We start from the raw sequence: 17,799 nt of genomic DNA on the forward strand, positions 1-17,799 counted from the left end.
TTGATGGAAAGGCGCTCTCCTGCCTTAAAGCGACGGGGTGGGGTGGAATTTCACAGTGCTGGATATCTCGAATGGTTTCTGGTCTATCCCGGTTCGGCAGGACCAGTGCAAATTTGCATTTACTTTTACAGGACAACAGTACACGTGGAGCTGTCTGCCACAGGGTTTCCATTATAGCCCCAGCATTCTCCACCAGTGTATGGCAGACTGTTTAAAAGATTTCAGTGAGCCACACAGGCTTGTACAGTACGTGGATGACATCCTGTTGTTCACAGACAAGAGTGAGGAACATGGCCCCCTACTGAGGGAGTTGCTACATTTCCTGCGCAACAGCGAGTTGAAGGTAAACCCGAAGGCGGCACAGATAGGGTTGAGGGAGGTCAAGTTCCTGGGACTGACCCCTCGGGCTGGAGAGCGCAGCATAGATGCAGCACAGGCTCGATCAGGAGCCCTTGACATAATTAAACACATCTTTTGTGGCTTCCAAGGCGCATCGATTTACATTGCATTTTGACCCCCTTGTTCTGGGCTCGGGTGAGAGTCTGAGATTAGGGAATTGCCGGGTTTATTTTCTGACAGGGGTCCTTCTTTAGGCGAGGGCTATTCGAGGATCTCTTCCAAACTCTGTCCTCACATTCACTATCCTCTGCATGTGAGTTGGGACGATCATATTCTTCGCTACTTGTGGAATCCCCAGGAAACAGTAAACAGTCGTTAGAGGGTCAAGGAGGCTGCACCCAGGACTTATGTCTTCCTGGGCTTCTCATGGGTTTTAAAAGGATCCTGTCGTCCCTCCTTTTGCTCACTGACCGTCTGGCCTGCGCCCTGTTTCCTGTTTCCCTGTTTTGTTTTAGATCTGGTATGACAGGAGGTTTGGGTCTGTACAAGCCGTGGGCTTGCCAGGGGATTCATGTGGGCTGCCTACTGAAGCGCTTGGAGATTCTATGGGAGGTTTAGTTTGGGCAGCGTACGGTGGCGGTTGCTGGGACTGATGGCGGTGTTGGGCTGCCTGCAGATGTAGATTGGCCAAGGACGGGTAGGGTTCTGGAGGGGGAAGCAGTCCCGATGAGGCACAGGGATGCCTTCCCCAGTCCTCCTCGGTCTTGCTCATCCATGTCATTAATTTGGAACATCGGCATGCCAGATACGTTAGGAGGTACCTTCGATTTTTTTTTGTTTTCTGTCAATGCGGCCTGCCGCTCTAGCCCCCATTCCTTGTCTCGTTGTTCTCTCTCCTGTCTTTCTTGGTTAACTCTTTCCCTTTCATCGTCTCATGATCCTCACACTGCAGTTTTAAAACTTCCCAAGTTTTTGGTTTCCCCTCGTTATCACAGGCACTGATCCCTCTGCTACGTGCATTATCCACCCAACTGGCCAGTTTTGATTTTTCAGTCAGCTCCTCAGCTCTCTTTCTCTAGAATGACATTAACCCTTTCCAGTGCCTCTCCTGCTTTAGTGCATAGATCGATATCCCGCGTTCTCCCCAATGGCCAATTCTCATTTCCCAATCTTTTGTTTAAGCATGCTGACAGGCGTCTGTACTGTACTTCATTTTCGGGATTATCCCAGCATAATCGATGTAAAGGAGTGCCAACACCTCATTTATCCAGTGTTTGTCCCATTTTTTCCTTTGCTTTTTTTTTATTAGCGCTTTCACTTTTTACTATCCCTGTATACTACCGCAGTGCACTTAGTCTCAACACCCACTTCAGGGTCCTGACCTTCGCGTGGGGGATTTCCCCTCTTAACAACCGGTCGAACGCAGGGTGGTGGAAACAGACAGACACGGTAACTACACTGTACCTAGGTCTTACAAGAAACGCCCTACCTTTTCCCTATTGCCCGACACAGGATTTCACCCCCCGGTCACCGGGTGAAATCTATCCTCCTGGATTTATAAAATTACCCGTTATCTGACCTGGGGACTCCAACCCCAGCCACCAGGGGACTCGAACCTCCAGGCATCAGGATTTAGCAGTGTTCAAGGCCGTGAGTTATCCTGGGTTCCGTCAGTACAGAGACACGCAGGGATGAGGGGGTCGCACAGATGGCAGGTTAGTAAGAGAGACCAAGGTGAATCGTACCTTGCGGGCCCATCTGTCTGACTCCACTGACACTCGAACGATCACTTATTCAGCCCTCCAGGTGAGACTGCTGTACATGTTGGAACCCTGCTCTTGCGCCAAATGTCAAGTTCGTTTTTGGAGACCCTCACGGGCTTGCTGCAATAACAACAAGACACTGACCTGTTTAAAAAACACAAATCCCTTTATTACCAAGCAAGCACAAGCTGTGGAGAATCACTGTACTCAGAGTGCGGAGTCTCGCAAGTAATTTTCCCCGAGCAGCGGACAGTCCCCGCTTTTTATACTTTACAAAAGACATGATACATAAAACGATTTCACAACTTACAATGACATGATACAGAAAACGATTACTACAACAGACAAAATCAGGATACCAAACAATTATTACATCAACAACATAAAAGACCAGGATACAGTATCGATTGCTAGTAAAGTGGCTGCTAATGGCAGGAGGCAATTTCGAGTTGTTGACTGTGACAGATTGAGATTTCAAGTGGCCAGTTTGTCTGGCTAGAACCAAATCAGTGCCCTGGCCCCTTTGCCAGTGACAGAAGTTACATGCTTCAGAGGTTTCACACCTTTACAAAATTTCCCCACCGAACCCTATTTGAAACAGTTTGATTCTAGTTTTAATTTAGTCAGGAAGCTTAAGACAGTGTCTGCATACCGATGTGTGAGAAGATAAGGAGTTACAAAAGCATTACACTGAATTCCTAGCTGGGCAGGAAGTTTCAGGGCAGTGTCTGCATACCGATGTGTCGGTAGATAAGAGTTTACTTCTATAAATTAAAGCCTCTGCGTAGGAATCAAATGAAGACAAAAGACTTTAATTTATAGAAGTATGTAAATGAATGAGATGATTTCACATTAACATCTCTCAGACAGTTTAACTGCAGGTCCATAACAGCGAAACATCAACAGTTACTTAGGGCTCTGAAACTATCTGTATAGCTTCTGATAGTCATGTAAGTATTACTCACCCAGCTGTGAGCTGACGGTGGGGTAGAGAAGCTCTGAAGATAGTATGGAAGTGGCAGTCCTGTTGAAATTCGAGGACTCAGAACGTTGACAGAAACTGAACAGCATCCTGTTTTGTAGTAAGTAACTGACATTGAAATTTATTTTATATCAATGTTACATGCAACCATTCTGATGTGAAAATGCCTTAATATGCCGTTTCCGAGTAGCTGGAAATGGAAGAGTGTCTCCGAGCTAGGCTTATAGACCTCTTCCGCATGCATGCGGCACAAGTTTGAATAAATTCACCTTATAAAATACAATACACCCTATATCCTGGCTCACGTCAGCTTCCTGTTTTAATCAGCAGCTCCTGACAAACACTTTTCCCTCTTTCCTGCCCAATCCATCTTCCTCAGACAACCCACTGATTCCAGGTTTCAATCTTGTAAACCTCCTCTGAGCCACTTTGAATAAAACAACAGAAGACCAAAACCTGCATATGGTATTCGAGATTTGGTCTGACCCCTTCCTTGTACAAATGAAGGAGAACATCATTTCACTGATTATTATTTGTTGTCAAAGTAAGGGAGATGGCCTCGTAGCTTTCTGGGTTTCAGAGAGATCTTGATCAATTGGGGCAATGGGCTGAGGAATGGCAGATTGAATTTTGTTTGGATAAATGTTTGTTTTACCACAACGCAATACTTCAAAAGGCAGGACTGACACAATTAATGGTTGGGCTCTGGGTAGTGTTGCAGATCAGAAAAAACCGAAGGTTTCAGGCACATAATTATTTGAAATTTGCATCACAGGTAGACACGGTATGTGGAAGGCATTTAGCACACTTATCTTCATTGCTCAGGCCTGAGTACAGGAGCTGGGAAGTGATGATGGAGAGTCCTCTTCTGGAGAACTGTGTGCTGCTCTGGTTCTCCTGTTCTGGGAAGAATATTGTTAAACTGGAGTGGGTTTGGAAAAACACTTACCAGGATATTGCCGGGAATGGAGGCGTTGAGTTATAAAAATACGCTGGATTGGTGGGAACTTCTTTCACGGGAAGGTAAGAGGTTGAGGGATGACCTTATGTAGGTTAATAAAATAATGAGACACAGATAAGGAATAGCAAAGGTTTTATCCCTCAGGTGGGGGATTTCAAAACCAGGGGCATATTTTTAAAATGAGAGGAGAAAGATTTTAAAAAAGACATGACGGGCATCTTTTTGTTTTATATAGAGTGCTCAGTGTGTGGAATGAACTGCCAGAGGAAGTGAAGGATGTGGGTGGTTACGATGTTTGAAAAACATTCAGGTAAGTACATGAATTTGAATGGTTTGGAGCGAATATGGGCTAATTGCAGGAATTTTTTTTAAATAAGGAAAACATTGCTGCTATCACTAGAAGAGATGTTTCTGAAAAATCATCCCATGAAAACATATGCTGAAATTAGAAATAAGAAATAAGAAATAAGAAAGGAACAATCATCTGATGGGATTGTACCATAGGCTTCCTCATAGTCAGAGGGAAACTGAGGAACAAATATGCAGAGGGATCTCAGATATGTGTAAGAATAACAAGGTCATAATCGGTGATTTTCAGTTTCCAAACATTTAATGGGACTGCCATAGTGTTAAAGGTTTAGATGGGGAGTATTTTCTGAAATGTGTTCAAGAATTTTTTCTTTATCAATAAATCGATGCTCCTATGGAAAAAAAAAATAAGGCGTAGCAAGTGACTGAAGTGACAGTACAGGGAAACTTTGAGTCTTGTGACAGAATTACTGTCAGTTTTAAAACAATTATGGAACAGGATATGCCTTCCAGAAAAAGAAAAAGCTTTAACTGGAGTAAGGCAAATTTTAATGCTGTAAGAAAAGAACTGTCAACACTTCTGAGGAAGGATTAACAGACCCACAACATTAACTCTGATTTGTCCTTCACAGATGCTGCCAGACCTGCTAAGCTTTTCCAGCAGCTTCTGTTTTGATAACTTTCAAACGTTGACATGAGTAGACGGCAGGGATAAGGATGTCTGATAAGTGTGGGGGGGCTTTCAAAAATGTGACAATTCAGAGTCATTATGTCCCCGTAAGAGTGAAAGGTAAGGCTGGTACGATTAGAGAACAATGGGTGAAAAAAGATACTCAGGTTTTAGTCAAGAATAAAAAAAAATAAATTAGTAGATATAAATAAAAACTCGGCTCAAATAAATCTCTTGAAAGTGTAAACAGTGTTAGGGGCATTCTTAAACAGGAGATCAGGATGGCAAAAAGGTAACATGAAACTGCCTTGGTTGATAAGCTTAAGAATAATTCCAAGAGTTTCTGCAAGTGCACTAAGAGCAAGAGAGCACCGAGAGAGCAAGCAGGGCTCCATAAAGATGAAAGAGATCAACTCTGTGTTGAGCATCTGGAGAGGAGAGAGATTTGAAAGGAATATATTGCATCAAGTTTTACTGTTGAGAAAGAAATGGAGGGGGGACAAGTCAGGGGTCGAAATATTTTGGTTTGAAAACAGCTCACGGAGATGGGGGAGATTTTTAACGAGTATTTCTCCTCAGTGTTTACTAAGCAGAGAATCATGGATGCTAAGGAAACAAGGGAAGCAAGTGGGGATGTTTCGGACCATCAAGGTGGCGTTTGCAACCTTAAAGCACATTAAGGTTGTTAATTCCACTGGACCTGATGAAGTCCATCTTTGGACACTGTGGGAGGCAGGGGAAGAAACTGCAGAGGCCCTTGCAGAGATTTTTCCCTTCATCTTTTCTCACTACTGAAATTCCAGAAGACTGGAGGTTGGCTAATGTTGTCCCATTGGTTAAGAAAGGTAGCAAAGACCAGCCAGGGAACTACAGGCCAGTGAACCAGTGGTAGACAAGGTATTGAAGATGATATTTAGGGAGTCGATCAACCAAAGCTGGGATATTCAAGATACGATGAGGGATTGTCAGCATGATTTTGTGCACAGGAATCATGTCTGACAATCTATTCAAGTTTTTTGAGGAGGTAAGCAAGAGAATTGATGAGATTAGGGCAGCGAATGCTGTCTATATGGACTTTAGTAAGGCCTTTAACAAGGTCCCATACAGCAGCCTGGTCATGAAGGTTCGGTTGTGTAGGATCCAGGACAGCTAGCTTATGGGATTCGAAATTGGGTCGACGGTAGGAAGCATAGCGTGATGGCTGAATGTTGGTTCTCGGACTGGAGGCCTGTGGCTAATGGTGTGCCACGGGGGCCGATACTGGGACCTTTGTTATTTGTCCCTTACATAAATAATCTGGATGTGAATGTATATGGCACGATTAGTAATTTTGTATCATCTGCAAACTTAAGAGGTATCGCTGAGGTATCAAAAATTACAGGGGGATTGTGATCAGATGGGGAAGTGGGCTGAGGATTGCCAAATTAAATTCAACACAGCTAAGCGTGAGGTGTTGGCCTTTGGAAAGTTCAGCCAAGGTAGGAGTTATACAGTGAATGGTAAGGTTCTGAGGAATATTGTGGAGCAGAGAGACCAAGAAGCACAAGCGCATAGTTGGTGGAAAGCAGCATCACAGGTAGACAGGGTGGTGAAGAAAGCATTTAGCATGCTGGCCTTTTTCGGTTGATGCATTGCATTTAAGAGTTGGGACGTTATGTTAAAGATATACAAGTCATTGGTGAGGCCACACCTGCAGTGTGGTGTACAGTTTTGGTCACCCTGTTACAGGAAAGGCACAGTTAAACTGGAAAACGTGCAAAGAAGAGTTACAAGGATGTTGCTAGGAATAGTAGGCCTGAGTTCTGAGGAGAGGTTGTCCAGAATTGGGCTTTATTCCTTGGAATGTAAGAGAACGAGCGGTGACCTTACTGAGGTGGATAAAATCATGAGGGGCTTAGACAGGAAGAATGCACGGCGTCTTTTTCCCAGGGATGGGGAATGGAAAAGAGTGTACAGATTTAAAGTGAGAGGGGGCAGATTTAAGAAGGATGTGCGGATGTCCAAGATTACAAAGAGATCTTGATTTATAGGGTTAAGAGGCTGAGGAATGGCAGGTGGTGTTTAATTTGGATAAAGGCGAGGTATTTCATTTTGGTAAAACAAACAAGATCAGTATTTGTACAATTAAATGTAGGGCCTTGGGGTTAGTGTTGTCGAAAAGAGAGACCTCAAGGTTCAGGCCCTGAATTCTGTGAGGTTGGCGTCACATGTAGAAAGGGTGGTTAGGTCGGAGTTTAGCCTACTTGCCTTCACTGCTCAGGCCTTTAGAGTATAGGAGGTGGGACGTTATGTTGAAATTGTGCAGAACATCAGTGAGGCCTCTTCTGGAGTAATGTGTCCACTTCAGATCTCCTGTTCTTCGAAGGATATCATCAACCTGGGGAGGATTCAGCAAAGACTTAGCAGGAAGTTGCCAGGAATGGAGGTTAAGAATCACAAGGAGAGGCTTGATCGGTTGAGGCATTTTTCCACTGCAGTCTAAGAATGGAGGGGTGATTTATATGTATATAAAATCATGAAGAGTACAGATAAGGTGAATGGAAGATCCCTTTTCATTTGGGAGGGGAATTTCAAGACTCGGGGGCTGCAGAAAGCAAGCTGAAATGTTCCCTGTTCATGCCTGAATCTGGACAGTGCTTATTGCCATACTATTTGACGAAGGGCCAAAGAGATGGAGGTTAGGTGATGCTTCTCGTGGCTGGATTAACTTTCTACTCCTGGTGGCTTCATGCTACACTTACAGTCTATAGGTTACCAGTACTGGAGGGTATGAGTTATGAGGAGAGACTGGGACTTCACTGGAAAATAGGAGGTTGAGCATTGACTTGAGAGGTTTATAAAATCGTGAGGGGTATAATGTGAACAGCAAGGGTCTTCTCCCTTGGATCGGGGAGTCTAAACAACAGCGTAATTTTTAACGGAAGAGGAGAAAGATTTGAAGGGCAGCCATGAGGAGCTGTTTCAAACAGAGGGTTGTTTCTATGTGGAATGAACTGCCAAAGGAAGTGGCAGATGCAGGTACACTTCCAATATTTAAAAGACATTTGGACAGCTGCATGAACAGGAAAGATTGAGAGGGATATGGACTCAACTCAAGCAAGTGGGACTCGTTCAGTTTGGGAAGCCTGGTCGGCATGGACAAGTTGTAACGAAGGAGGCTAGAGAACTCAAATAATTTTTGATATTTTGAAAATAGTTCACATTACAGGAGACAAAGTGCTAAATGTCTTCGAAAATACAAAGGTGGATAAATCATCAGGACCTGATCGAGTGTATTCCAGGACATTGTGGGAAGTAAGGGAGGAAATTGCAGGAATTTTTATCAGCTGTAAATATTTGGTGGGTGCCAGATGACTGGAGAGTGGCTGATATTAATCCTTTGGTTTAGAAGGGATGTGGGAGAAGCCTGAGAACTATAAACCTTAAACTTAACACTGGAAAACAGTGACAGAATTAAAGTCAGTATGGATTTATGAAAGGGAAATCATGCTGGACAAATCTGCTGGAATGTTTCAAGAGTGCAACATTTAGAGTTGAAAAGGCAGTGGACATAGCTTACGTGGGCTTTGTGAAAGTGTTCAAAAGGTCCCACAGAAGAGATAAGCACGTAAATTTAAAGCATGGGAGATTGAGTATTCACAGGGATACAGAACTGTTTCGCACACAGAAACAGTCAGAATAAACAGTCATTTCTTGTGTGCCAGTCAGTAACCAGTGTTGTACGGTGGTCAGTGGTGGATCCCAGGTATTCATACAATCAATTAGTTATTTAAATGAGAAATGCGTCTCAGTTCGAGATTATCCAGTTGGATTACAAAACTAGGAAAACACAAGTCACTGACAGTAAGCATGCAGGTGTAGCAGGGGGTGAAGAAGGCAAATGGTATTTTGACCTGCAGAGTTAGAGCGTTTGAGTACAGGAGCAGGGATGTCTTACTGAAATTCTACAGGATCTTAGTGAGACCACACCTGGGATGGTATGTGTAAATTTGGAATTTTTATCTGATGAAGGAGCTTCTGGCTATGGAGGCTATTCGCAACAGTTGATCAGACTGATTCCTGGGATGGCAAGACTTACATATAAGAATAGGATGGATTGGTTAGGATGAAATTCACTGGAGTTTAGAAGAACGAGGAAAGATTTCACAGAAACCAATAAAATTCTAGGTAAATACAGGAAGGATGTTGTCAATGACCAGGGAGTCGGAGCTTCGGGGCATGGGCTCCGCTGTTCAGGATTAAAATGAGGAAATTTTTAAAAATACAGAGACTGGTGACCCTGTGAAATTTGCTGCCACAGAAAGCAGTCAAGGGCGAACACTGGATGTTAACAAGAATAAGATGATATGTATAGTTGTCGGGGCTTAAGGGATCAAAGGGTCTGGCACTAAAGTGGGAAGAAGCTGAGTAGAATGATCAGCCATGATCAAAAGTGACCAGCAGAGAAGGATCGAAAGCTACAATGGCCTGCGCCTGCTCCTATTTTCTATGTTTCTATTCTGTTGAAGGTGGAACATAAGAACAAAATGACAACAACTGACACAAAAAAACAGCACGACCTTATCACCACTGGATGAAAATCCTACAACTCCTTACCAATTTGCAACATGGGAGCTACATCACCACGTGGATTGCAGCAGTTCAAGAAAGTGCAGAGTGATTTTGGAAGCTTCTGCAGTGGCTGCTCTGTCTCTCATTTTCAATCCAGTTTTCAAGTTGTTGAATGTTCTGAGAAAAGTAACAGAGTATGTCAGAAATATCTTTGGAAGTTTGCTGATACTGGGGGAAGCAAGGGGTGGGATAGGGGCTGGAGGTACAGAAGTGGGTAGTGTTGGGGAAGAGGGACAATGAGAGAAACAACTGGCTGGATTTTGTGGTGGGGTGATGGGCAAAGAATAACCCCAATATCCAAACCACACAGCCCGACCCTGTTCAGCTCTCTCCCTCCATTATGTGGTCTTTCTCTGAGGCTCTGTCACACCAGCAGCCAGCTCAGCATCAAAGATGTGAATTTGGCCCAGTTTTGAAGTCCTTCTGTTTGACCACATTGTCTCCCAGACTTGCTGGCACCAGTTCTCAGATGCTGAAATTATTAATGGCCAAAAGCGTCTACACAGTTTTCAAATAAGAAACAACCTGCAATTAACTTCCAGGCCTGGCCTCAGAAACCAATAATTGATTTTGTATTTTTTTGGAGCACAACTGCTGCTCACAGCCCAGACGTCGCCGTTCAACTCTCAGATTCAAGCCAAACATTATTTAAAAACTCAGTGAGGGTGCTGACACAGGACACAGTGGAAAGACCTCTAACCAGTGAGTGCACATTGGAGTTCTGCTTTACTGAGAACACCTCTCATTGCTGTAATCACATTCTGAAGTGGCTTGACAGGGTAAAAGCTGACAGGACCTTCCCTCTCACAGGACAGTCTAGGCCTGTTTCAGGGAGGAAGCCTGAGGCTCTCTGCAAACTAAAAGCGGCATCGGAAGACCCCTGTTTGGGACCTGAGACCTAAACTGAGCAATCACGCAGCCCTCTTGCTGGAATACAGCACCGAAGCTGCCCTCCCCTTTAACCTGTCCTCACCGCTTGTGGCTCTCATGGAGAACCATTTCATTCCGGATATCCCTCTCAGTACGCATGCTCACAGTCACAATGAGCTGTGCGCATGCACCATAGCTGAATACGCCGGTTTGATATCGAACGACCAATAGCAAGCAAGAGGCTGGACAGAAAAGGCAGCGGAAATGCTTCTCCTCCAACCAATCAGAGGACAAGGGCAGGGCCCAGTTCTAAGTAGGGGTTACCAGACCGGAAACGTAAACTCTGTTCTGAGCAAGGATCACCAGACCCGAAACGTCAACTGTGTTTACTCCGTCACAGAAGCTGCCGGACCCGCGGGGCTTTGTTTTTGTTCACGTCATTCGCGCAGCGGGTGGGCGGGGTTATTCTTCCACCAACCAGGGGGAGACAATGGGAACTGCGGAAGCTGGAGAGTGTGAGATAACAAGCTGTGGAGCTGGATGGACACAGCAGGACAAGCAGCATCTCAGGGGCACAAAAGCTGGTGTTTCGGGCCTAGACCATCCTTCAGAAAAGGGGGATGGGGAGAGGGTTCTGGAATAAATAGGGAGAGAGGGGGAGGCGGACCGAAGATGGATAGAGGAGAAGATAGTTGGCTGTTGGTTTGTTCCCCGAGTTTGGCAAATGAATTACAAACGTTTCGTCTCCAGTCGAGAAGCCATCATCAGTGCGTAGCTGCTGCTGCGGAGGAGAAGATAGGTGGAGAGGAGGCAGGCAGGTCAAAGAGGCAGGGATGGAGCCAGTAAAGGTGAGTGTAGTTGGGGAGGTAGGTAGGGGATCGGTCAGTCCGGGAAGGACGAACTGGTCAAGGGGTCGGGATGAGGTTTGTTGGTATGAGATGGAGGTGTGGCTTGAGGTAGAAGGAGGGGGCAGGTGAGAGGAAGAACAGGTTAGGGAGGCGGGGACGAGCTGGGCTGGTTTTGGGGTGCAGTGGGGGAGGGGAGATTTTGAAGCTTGTGAAATCCACATTGATACCATTGGGCTGCAGGGTTCCCAAGCGGAATATGAGTTGCTGTTCCTGCAACCTTCAGGTGGCATCGTTGTGGCACTGCAGGAGGCCCAGGATGGACATGTCATTTGCAGAATGGAAGGGGGAGGTGTTTAGTGCGAACCGAGCATGGGTGATCTGCAAAGTTGTCCCCAAGCCTCCGCTTGGTTTCTCCGATGTAGCGGAGCCACAATGGGAACATCGGATGCAGTCTACCACATTAGCAGATGTGCGGCCTGGGATCGAGGTGAGGGGCGAGGGTTAGGGGCAGCTGGCCACGAAGGCTCTCCCTTTCAGAATGATGGGTATAACTTCCAAATACGATTTTGAAACGACACTCTGAAAATACTCAAGAAAGCCTCATGGATTTTCAGAAAGATCAGAGACATAGAACAAAGTTAAAATCTCAATAAAACCGCTTTAATAAACAGATTGGGCTGAATATATGTCTTTAATAGTACAGATTACTTTTATTTGTTCTGGTGAGATGACTTTTGTTGGCAAGACCAGCATTTATTGCCTCTGTCTAATTTCCGTTCAGAATATGATGGTGAAACCCCGGGACACTAACATATGTTTCATGCAGATGTTCAGGATTTTGAAGAAGTGTCAATGAATGGACAATGATATAGACTCAAGCCAGGATGCTGTGTGGTCTTGGAGATTGCAATCCTCATCACTTGATGCTCGCAACATATGGAAATTGTGATCAGAGATAATGGGAACTGCAGATGCTGGAGAATCCACGATAAGAAAGTGTGAAGCTGGATGAACACAGCTGGCCAAACAGCATCTCAGGAGCACAAAAGCTGACATATTATGGAAATTGTGAGACTGCTTTTTCTGTTTTCAAAAATTAAGGTCAGAGATCCATTCAGCATAAAAACAGGACCTTCAGCTCAACATGTCTATTCCAATCAAAAAAACAAAACTACATTAATCACACTTATCTTGAAGTCGACACCCACTCGGCATGGCATTTTGAGTGCTCCTCCAGCTGCTTCAAAAATGCTGCATTATCTTTAATTATCTGTGACCTGAGCTGTGATTTATCTTTTTCCTTCACATTATGCATGAACTGCATTTTGCAAATATGTCCCACAACATTTTAGCAATTAGCTCTATAGATCAATATTTTTTCTGGAAAATCAAACTTTCTTTTTAATTCATTTGGGATTTTAGTGGAGCTAGACCAGCATCAATTGACCTTGAAAACTTCCAGCTGGAAGTTCACCAAATTGGAAATGTAGTGGACACTGAAAAAGGTTACTTCAGCGTACAATGGGATCTTGATCAGATGGGACAATGGACCAAGGAATGGTAGGTAGATTTAATTTGAATAAATCTGACATGTTGCGTTTTGGAAATCAACTTAGGTCAGAACTTGTACTCTAAATGGTAAGGCCCTGGGGAGTATTGCTGAGCAATGAGTCCTGGTGTGCAGGCGCTTGGTTCCTTGAAAGTGGATTCAGAGATAGATAGGATAGTAAAGAAAGCATTTAACATATAACAGAATATTACAGTGCAGTGCCGGCCCTTCGGCCCTCGATTTTGTGCCGAAATGTGAACAATCTGAAGTCCATCTAAACTACACTATTCCATTATCATCCATATGTTTATCCAATGACCATTTAAATGCCCTTAAAGTTGGGAGTCTACTCCTGTTGCATTTGGTACAACTTGCCTTTATTGGTCAGTGCATTGCGTGTAGTTGTTGGGAAGTCGTGTTGCGACTGTACACTGGTTAGGCCACTTTTGGAATATTGCATGCAATTCTCGTCTCCCTGCTATCGGAAGGATGTTGTAAAAATTGAAAAGGTTCAGAAAAGATTCATAAGAATTTGCCCGGTTTGGAAGGTTTGAGCTGCAGGGAGAAACCGAATAGCTTTTGCCTGGAGATTCGGAAGCTGAGGGGTGACCTTACTGAGATTTATAAAGTCAGGAGGGGAATAGATAGGGTATCTAGACAAGGTGTTTTCAGCGGGGTGGGGGAGTCCAAAATTGGAGGGTGCGAGTTTAAGGTGAGCTGGAAAAGATTCAGAAGGAACCTCAGGGGTAACTTTTTCACACAGAGAGGGAGGTGAGTGTGTGGAATGAGCTGCAAGGGGAAGTAATGGAGTTTGGTACAATTACAACATTTGAAAAGATGGGTATGTGACTTGGAAAGGTTTAGAAGGATATGGGTCAAAAGCTAGCAAATGGGACAAGATTTACTGGGTATATGTAATTGGTATGGATGAAGTGAACTGAAGCCTCTGTTTCCATTCTTCACAACTTTCTGACTCTATGATTTGCTGAATTTCTGATGAATAGTTACACACTGGATATTTGTCACTAGAAGTTGATTATATCATTGAATATCAAGGTGGTGCTTTTGGATTGCCTCCTGTTGGAGATAATTCCTGCCCAGCAACACTGAAGAACTGTTCTTGTTAGCCATTCATCAGTTAAACCTGAATGATGCCACATAATTTGGAATAACGACATAGACTGCTGCAAGAACTGAGGACTGTGAAACGGTGCTGAGGAATATGATCTGTTAGTTTGTGAGCATTCACGATCTTGGCTCAAACAGAAACATTCTCTTTGGAAATGCATATTTGTGTGGCATGAACATGGAACCAAATCATGGAAACAGCACTGGAGGGGAGTGGGGATTAAGAACCGGCAGGAAAACAAATACATTCTCAAAGTGTGTGCATGGGAAGAAGGAGTCTGTTCTTCTTTTGAGGAATGACGCCATAACAGATAAAATATTTTATTCTAATGAAGGGAAAGCTGTATCCATTTTATTGGTTTCGTTAAAATAATGGTGATAAATAGCTGGAATAACCTTGCACTGACCATTTGAAAAATCCTGCATGTCTTCAGAGATAGCTGGGCTGTCCTCGGCTGAGTAAGTGCTGATACTGTCTGAGTGATGCTGTTTTGAAAAACTTTCTGAACAGAGTTGATGGAACAGACAAACAAGTGCCATTGGCCAGTACTTCAGAATACATCAGACCTTTCATGGCTGCTCCCACACAGAACCATACAATTGAGAAAAGGCCCATTGAGACTACACCAAAAGGTGCTGATCCAAATGCTTTTAAAGTTTGGGATGTTCCCTGCCTCAACCACCCTCCTAAGCAGTGCAATCCAGACACCAACTAGCCTCATCACAAATAGGACAAACATCTGCTGACAGAATCGGAAGTCCGTACCGAAAAAAAGCTTTGGAATATTGTGAGAACAATGAGCACGGTGTTCTGTACTTTCACTCTTTAGTGTTTTAGCTCATGTTCCAACATCATTTGAAGTGAGATCAGAGTAACTTCCCATGCCACCCATGTTACTTCACTCATTGTGGCATTATGGGCCCTGAACAAAAATGTGATCAATGCAAATTGGAGACACTCCTGCACTGGTAATGTCCTCGACTGGACAATGGGAAAATCAGTCTCTGAAAGTAGTCATTCAAGTCACTTGTCCTTCTGGATAGGCACTAAATTGCTGTTCCTTGACTATAATGTATTGAAAAAAAATCCTGGAATCCCTAACAAACAGCTCTGTGTGCATGTCTGCAGCATTTGGATTGGAAGTGTTTCAGGAAGGTAGCTCGCTGTTACTTTCTCCAGAGCTATTGGTGATGACAAATAAACTCAGCCATTGCGAGAGCCTGCTAAAACCCATGGTTGAGTGCATCCTATTAAAAATATCAAGATATTTTCTGTTTTCAAAGTTGAGCCCAAAGTCTCAGAAAGGTAAGACTTTGCTGGATGAGTGTAACCCCAGCGACATCAGGAGCATGGTATGACATTGAGGTAAGGACCCACATCATTTTCAATAAGAGGACTGATCGTGCGATATCAGTGCCACTGAGTTCAAACTTTTCATGGCAGTTTATCTCAATGTAACATGCCATCGATACTTGGGATCTTTATTAAAGAAACTTTGCAATGTCTCCTTTAATGACCATTCACAAATACTTGAAGGTCAACTCAAATGGCAGCTTCACTGTACTGATTCAGATCAGACAAATTGTGACAGTCCAAAAGAAAGAAAAGAAATGCTGGAATAAAAATGATCATGTCTAGCAGCATCTGCAACATGACTTTTTCAGAACAGATTCATAACAGACCAGATCTGTTAACTTTAAATCTGTCTCTGGATGTTGCCTCATATTTTGCATTTCTCCACTAACTTCTATTTCAGGTTTCGTTAATCTCCAGAATTTTGCTTTTCTTGATAGGTCCAGATGTTGAACTTGGTTATATTTGGACAATATCGTCCATTCCTGATTCTGTGAGAGCCATTGGGCTGGTTACACGTGTATTACACCAGCGTCTGCTTCTTTATTAAAAACATTTTGCGAATATCTTCCTCAATGCAGGAATTTCAGGAAATCGATTTTGATTGAAGATAAATTTCCAAGGCAGCTGCACTTCATGAGACAACAGAAATAGATTACTCATGACGGCACAATCTGTGCCCTTCTCTGAAACATTTTCATACAAATCTCAGAATAATTACAGCAAAGATGGAGGTCACTCAGCCCATCATCTCTGCAGCAGCAGGGGGTGAACTATATCCCTACTATTATTATCCTGTAAAGTCCCTATACACCTAACATTTTGAAATCCCGTGCTCCGAAGATGCTGCTTGGCCTGTTGTGTTCATCCAGCTCTAAACCTTGTTATTTTGAAATCTTTGTCTGCTTTTATTTCTGAATACCCTGTGCGTATATGAACAATTTTATCATTCTGCATACCCCATGATTAAACAGTGTTTACATAAAATATAATTTCCTATTACATTTTAAATTATCATGGTGTGTTCATATTGTTGTTTGGTATTCCATCTCCCAAATATAACCTGTTTCCTTGCTCTGCATTACATTTCATTCCATCTGTTAGAATAAGTGCTTGCTAAATACTGGTGACATTGGGATATCACTGCGCTCCTCTCCAGTCTCTACAGACATTGCCCCCATTCCTCTCTGTCTCCGAACCAATGTCACATTCATTCTGTCCCAGGCTCTTTAGTCCCATGGGCTTTAATGAACAACATCCTTGTATACACCACATTTGATTTTAGTTTTGGTCAGTTGAATCAAGAAATGTAAATGTTACTGCTTTAAAGTTCATAAACTGCAATGAAGAACTTTGTATCTTCAACATACAATGTTGTTTTATTACAGCAGTGAGAAATCCACACTTTCTCTGCAAGGCCAACCCAATTTTGGTCAGCATATTTTTTTGTGTAGGAGCAATCAACACAGTAATGACATTTAGCTTGTCTTTTTTTGGGGGGGGTGGGTAGTGTATTGATGCAGGTGGTTACAGCATTGCATGTGGACAACAAGGCTGAGCCTCTTAACCTGCAGAATGAAAACATCCATCATTGTCCCTCACCACATACAACTTTAGAGTAATTGGTGATGGAATATATGACAAATAGCCAACGATGTTAACATCCAATCCAGCCCAGTTTCAATTGTGAACCGAAGGTTCACTGTAGGTGTATTGAAAGGGGTTAAATGGAACTGTTTGTTCAGTGACTGTGATTGATGTCAGTCTCTATGGATTCTAACTGCGTCACAGGAAGCTTTGCCTCTCCTATAACTAAGGCGCTCTGTTCAATCTCTTATCCCATAGTATAAGCGGGAGCATCAGCGACAGCCCTGACAGGGTTCGGCAGCTGCAGAGAGAGGGGGTGGAGAGATCAGAATCTGAGAACAATAGACTGGAATGTGACAACAATGGATCAGAATCTGAGAACAATAGACTGGAATGTGACAACAATGGATCAGAATCTGAGAACAATAGACTGGAATGTTACAACAATGGATCAGAATCTGACAACAATAGACTGGAATGTTACAACAATGGATCAGAATCTGCGAACAATAGACTGGAATGTTACAACAATGGGCAGGAGTTTATCCTCGGGTCTTTATTTTCTTACCGCATCTTGGCCAACGTTACCACTTCGAATAGAAGCTGTACTGATGATTATTCAGGCTGGTTACTATCCCTTTCTGGCTGTTGTTGGTGTTCCTGGTAAGCCTTTCTATCTCTGTCCAGTCACTACTTCCGCAAGGCATATACAACTTTGTTGCCGTTTCTGTGACCTGTATTTGGAAAAGATGGAAACAATTACCTTCAGTTTCAATTAAAACCTCGCTTTATTGTCCATGCATTTCAGACTCATCCTTCACAAGCATC

The 17,799-nt window shown here is 43.5% G+C and overlaps 2 long non-coding RNA genes across 2 annotated transcripts; one reads left to right on the forward strand and one right to left on the reverse strand.

The window, feature by feature from the left end:
* Positions 1-2,371: 2,371 nt before the first annotated feature.
* On the reverse strand, positions 2,372-10,665 carry LOC132208596 (uncharacterized). Its single transcript, XR_009444727.1, has 3 exons — positions 10,609-10,665; positions 9,621-9,752; positions 2,372-3,174 (listed from the first exon to the last, which is right to left on the reverse strand). It is a non-coding gene; the product is annotated as an uncharacterized LOC132208596 (long non-coding RNA).
* On the forward strand, positions 2,854-17,400 carry LOC132208595 (uncharacterized). Its single transcript, XR_009444726.1, has 3 exons — positions 2,854-3,184; positions 4,281-4,355; positions 17,230-17,400. It is a non-coding gene; the product is annotated as an uncharacterized LOC132208595 (long non-coding RNA).
* Positions 17,401-17,799: the final 399 nt, after the last annotated feature.

Source organism: Stegostoma tigrinum, unplaced genomic scaffold, assembly GCF_030684315.1.
Source record: "Stegostoma tigrinum isolate sSteTig4 unplaced genomic scaffold, sSteTig4.hap1 scaffold_49, whole genome shotgun sequence".
NCBI lineage: Eukaryota > Metazoa > Chordata > Chondrichthyes > Orectolobiformes > Stegostomatidae > Stegostoma > Stegostoma tigrinum.